This window comes from Arachis duranensis, unplaced genomic scaffold, assembly GCF_000817695.3.
Source record: "Arachis duranensis cultivar V14167 unplaced genomic scaffold, aradu.V14167.gnm2.J7QH unplaced_Scaffold_232525, whole genome shotgun sequence".
NCBI classification, from domain to species: Eukaryota; Viridiplantae; Streptophyta; class Magnoliopsida; order Fabales; family Fabaceae; genus Arachis; species Arachis duranensis.
The window spans coordinates 1,231,757-1,238,032 of NW_026264851.1; positions in this window are offsets into that span (position 1 = coordinate 1,231,757).

Genomic DNA, 6,276 nt, shown 5'->3' on the forward strand with positions numbered 1-6,276 from the left:
GAGTCCAAGAATTTGTATCTTGTTAAGTTGCCATAAAAAAAGAAATTTAGTTACACTGTTCATCAAAATTTTATGTATGATTATCAATTGCCTAACACAAATTATCTTCTTTTATCTTCTATGTTTGGGTTTGATTAGGTAAATATTATTTGTAATAATAACCTGGCTCCAAAATTAGTCCATCCACTCAAGAAGACAAGACTAGACTAGATTCTGATTGTTGTTACTTGTTATAGTGCTTCAGCATTTCTCTTATGTTCATTGAACACAATAAAAATAAAATAATTAATTAAGAAAGGTGAGAAGGTGTTGAGATATATATCCAGAAAACATGTGGACGGCAATATTATAAAATTTGAAATGGATAGACCAAATAATGGGTCATCGGTGGAGGTGAAAAAGGTTAAAGAAATTAAAATAGTGATAATAAACCCATAAAAATAAGTTTGAAATTACTTTTATTTAAAAATAAATAAATAAATAAACATAAATAAAAAGAGGAGTGAATAAGAAGATAAATTTTCTGGAATTAAAAAAAATCTTCACTTTGTGATGTTGAAAATCCAAGATTATTCCTAGCTATTTCAACATTATTAACTAATAACTATATTAAGGTTGTGTGGGGCATCTTAAGGATATGCACCACTTTAGCCTTGAGCAATCCTTTGAGGTTTATTTGTAACAATCTTTTGAGTGATTAATTTACTTTTTTTTGTTTAAATAAATATCGAAATTTAAATTTTACTTATTTTATATTTATTGGTTAATAATAAACTCTTAAATAAAATTTAAATATATAGCAAATTAATATTTAATCTGTCGAAATAAAAGATATTATAAAAGAATATTTATAATTATTGTCTTCTGTATTCATATTGTCACCTTTAAATTGCATTATTCTTCTGATATAGATTAAGGTTGTTTATTCTTACTTCATTCCAATGCAACTTTTTCAGAATTAAGCAACTTTTTTTCTGAACTAAAAAATAATTAACAATATGCTGTTGTTTACTTTAATTTCTATATTATTGCATTGCATGGTATACTTCTAATACAGTATTTCTATAAGACTATAACTGTCTTTTTCCTGAAAAATATCATTTATTTTTTAAATTCGTTCATGACAAAGAAAAATGGCATGTAAGAATTGTAATCATCAACACTCAAGTTCTGTAGAAATTAAATTACTTATACACTCATGGCAAACAAGTATATATACGTATTCGGCTAAGATATACTTGTGATGAAGAATAGTAAAATATTTAGAAATAAAAAATGTTAAAAACAATAATTTTTATTAATATTAGATAATACTTTACATTAATATTTATTTTTTTACTATTAAGTAACATTACTCAAAATACAAAGAGATAAGAATAATAAAAAAATAACACAACAATACAGAAAACACGAAAGGTATAGGGGAGCTTCGTTATTATCTTCCTTGTACCTTAGGAAAAGTAGTGATTAATTTATAGCATATAATAAACATGAAATACTAGAGTGATAGGTTTAAATATTAGTTTTCATCTTGTGCTTCCTGCTTGCCAATCATTTGATGAAGAATATAATTAAGAATATTCAGAAACGGCTACCATGTGCTCATAAAATCCAAGTATCAGATACAAACTTCTTAAACGCATTTACCCACAATTCCGTGTAATAAATATTAGACAAATATTGCGGCCATTGGGCATAGTTTTCTGATTTTAAATATCTAGTTCATAAAAAGTATATATGTAAATTTAATACCTCTTATTAAAGGAGGATATATGTATTATTATTTGGACTGATCTTGTATTTGTGATTATTAGATGAGAGATTCTTCATAAAGACGTATAAAATATCTTTTTGTAAAGACGTTTATGTGTTATATTATTATTGGACGTATTAATAAATTGGTTATTTTTAAATTTTTTAACTAATCAAAATAACATCGATTTGTTTATAACAATAATAAATTTAATTGTTATTAGATCCAATTGAACCAACTAATTTATATGACTCGGATTGGACCATTTTTTTTTTAGATTTTTCACTTCCACAAACGACATCGTTTTACAATCCTAATTGTATTTTTAAATTATAGGAATTTAAATGTCCACAAAACAAAAATTCAGTGATATATTTATCTTTTTATAAAAAAATTTGAACATAAATCGGTTCAAATTGTATAAATCAATTGGATTGACCGGGCCTAATAATTATAATGCGAATAATTGGGTTTATTATTATTGTTATAATAAATCGATTTTGTTATGATTTGTTAAAATATAAATTATTAACCGATTTAATAAAAATGTCCAATAATAACATGACACATGTAAACGTCTTTAAAAAAATATATTTTTAGTGTCTTTATTAAAGTCGTCTCCTTATTAGATATATTTACTTTATAAAAAATAAATTAATAAATTAGTTATTATATACTATAGTATACACAATTCACCCCTCTCAATTATTTTACCATAAAACAAAGATTATTATATTTATTTCAAAGATTTTGTTTTTTCTTTAATTTGTTGAAATTGTGAATATTTTTCTATTGAAAATCATTATTCTTAAAATTGGCCATTTTATAGAATGCATGACTCTTGCTAAGATTAAAGGAGTATTATTTATGAACCTAATCATTCATGTGTTGGTGTAATAGTATATTCTTCTTCTTCTTTTTTTTTTAAATTATATTCCTCTCTTCTCCGATATAAGTAAGACTTAATGCAAATTACTTTACAGCTATATAGTTTGGTACAATCATAAAGGCGGTTCACCCTCTCTATTGTTCTTATATAACCAAGATTATCATATTTTATTTCACAAATTAGAAGTCCAAGTTAATTACAATTAAGAGATATTTATTATAAATTAAAATTAAACATACCCACAAACGTAACTCCTATATCTTTGGACGTTTAATCCATGCTTTTGCTTTTGTGTGCATGCATGGATATGATGATTTATTTTGTGAGTACGTAAGCTTTATATAAATAGTTAAGTTATGGTTCAAAGCATAAAAATGAATAATGAATACTACGTGCGTGTTAAATGTTTCATTGCGCAGTGTGTATATATGAGTGTGTTGTGTATATATGAGTGTGTGTGACTGAGTCAACCATGTATTTAGGTGCAATCAATTTTACGTGAAATTAATAATTAAAAATTATTAAGGTAAAATCATGTATTTAGGTGCAGTCAATTTTACGTGAAATTAATAATTAAAAATTAAATAAAAATTTAGTCAAATTATTTAATAATTTTTAACTATTAATTTTACGTAAAATTAACGGTAGCTGAATTTTCAACGTATATGTACATAAGAATTATGATTCTATATGTGAATGCTTTGCATATGAACTTTGGTTGTCTCCGTCACAAAGCAATAATTCATAAATGGTGAAAACTGTTGACATTGACAACGATTTGATCTCTGTATTGTTACATATATGCCATGCCAATAATAAGATTAAAGTCTTGCACATCAAAAAAAAGTTAGGATTAGACTTGTAACCGATAAAAGAAAAGAATTAAAATATTTATATAAGCCTCTTCTAGTGGATAAACTTTTCACTAATTTGAAAAGACAATTAATTAGTCCGAACCACTTGGACTATAAACGCGTTTAAATCAAAGGTTAGGTAACCAATCAAATAATTAACTATCACTAATAATAATCATGTTTTAATTAAAAAATATAGAAAACAACTCTATATGGAGCTAACTTTTTAAAAAATCTTAATTTTAAAATTTAAAAAATTAATTTTACGCAGTGCTCTTACCCTTTTTTATTTCTCTTTTCTTTTTGTTCCTCCTTTTTTTTTTAGTCTTTCCTTTCAATCTCTTCTTCTCTCTCTTCACATTTTTTTTAAATCATTTTAAAAAATTTTGTACAATAATTTTAAATATTTTTTTAGTTATATTTTAGATATTTTTTATTATATTTTACATTTTTTAAATGTATGTCATGGATTAGAAGATGAAAGGTCTATATATAGTTCAAAGACCATCTTCAAACTATTATCGCTTTCATAGGTTTCACATCGCTACGGAAAATTTTCAAACTAGATCATTTAGACTCGCGTAATGCCAAGTTAAACTTTTTTACTTTTAATATAAATAATTATATTATAATAAATTCTATAGTATAATATAATGATAATAGTATAATAAAATTAACTCTGTCAATTTACTTTTATATATATTAAAGTATTTAATTAATAATAATAAATATAATTAATGATAAATAAATAAATAATAAGATGGTTTTTTCTCTGAAAAGAGCTTAATGATGATATTAAATTCATTATTAATTAATAGACAATGTTAGTGGAAATTATTAGGAAGAGATAATGGAATTTTTTTTAATGAAAACTACAACTTGAAGAAAAGGTTGATGTGACAATAGGATATATATAAATGAGATGTATGCCATTTTTTTAGTTGTAAAAAAATATATGTAAGTTTTTATACAGATAAAATAGATAGAGATTGTTATTATCATTATTAGAAAATGAGTAATGCTAGAATATTAGTATAATTTATTATTTTTAGTTAGTAGTTAGTTAATAATATTTAAAAATATTGACTAACAATATATTATTAGGCTTTTAGATTAAAAATATTAAAACGATGGATAAAAATATTAGCAAATGTAAAATAAAAGCATTAACCCATGAAGTTTTCTCTTAAAAAATATTAAAAGATGAATATTTTTTAATAAAATTAACTAATATTTTTAGAAATTTAATTTTGATGTAAAAAATTTTATACGTGTATCTAATTACGTAATATTATATTAATAAAAATAATTACCTTTTATATTAATCGCTTGAATGGTTATTCAAAAAAATAGATGTGATTATATGATTATGTAAAATATTTTATACAGTTAGTACATCAAAATTAATCTCTATTTTTAATTAATATCTTATTTTTATATTATTATAAATTAAAATTTAATTAAAATTTAAAATTTAGTACTTAAAATATGATTGACTAAAATGATCGTCTAGCATGGTTCATTTTACAACACAACTAACTAACTAACAACAATCACAGTTTAAAACCGAACATTTTTACAATCATCGTATGCAATATCATAGGTTAGCTAGGATAAGCATTTATGGCCACTTGGCCACCATCAATCGCATCATCCTCCAGCACAGCATCGCTTAAATGCGATTAGAAAGCTCTTTTTGTTACAATGTACCTACGCAAACTTGCATATACATTTGCATGATTACAAACATATAGTGTATTTTTTAATGTAATGGTTTTTATATATGGTGGTTGCATATATTAACATGAAGAAAATAGAGTCAAATTTAATTTGAAACTCTATCTATACATATATAACATATATCCAATTTCTTCTTTTAAGTTTACTTAATTAATTAGTATTTTAAAAACATTCTGAAAAACTTGTAAGAATATTTATTAAAATTTATAAATATTCACAAATATTAACTTTTAAAACTGTCCTTTTTGAACTATATACAGATGTTTTTAAAATACATGCTCGTTATTATTAGTTGAATTTAATTTTGATGCACAATCAAGTATAAAGTAATTTTACTCGTACATTCAATTACGTAATATTATATCCGTAAAAATAACTATTTTTTATATTAATCGTGTGAACGGTCATTCAAAAGAATAAATATAATTGCACGACTGTGTAAAACGCTTTACACTGCCGATATACCAAAATTAAACTCATACAAATTATATAGCATTAGCAAAAATGAGATAAAATGAAGAATGATAACCTTTTAAAAGTGCATCATTATTCTTGCTCTCCTAAACCTAGTTGCTCAACAATATATATATAATTGAGTTTGAATGATGGAAGTAGTTTGAACTTGTTTATGTTATGAAAGGCAATGATGAAAGGGATGGTGAAGGATAGGGTAGAAAAACGAAGCTTTCCTATGCTTCACTATGCCTAATTAGGTCGTTTGGTGGTCCATGTGTTACTGTGCTACAATTTTTAGGTCAAAATAACAATAAGCAGAAGCAATATAGAGGCAACAGATAAATTATTTGATCTTATACAAAATCATGGAAATTAAATCTAAAATCATTTATATGTCGTCTAAAATATTTTCTCCCTTTTATATATACTTTTGTCTATTTATTATTGCCACTTTTGGAAAGCTATACTTCATGCGTGATTTACGGCTTATGGCCATAGAGGCAATTTGAAAGCCAAGCCAAAATAAATTGTAGTTTTTTATTTTTTTTTCTAGAAAAGTTAATTTAATAAATAAATTTTCTGTT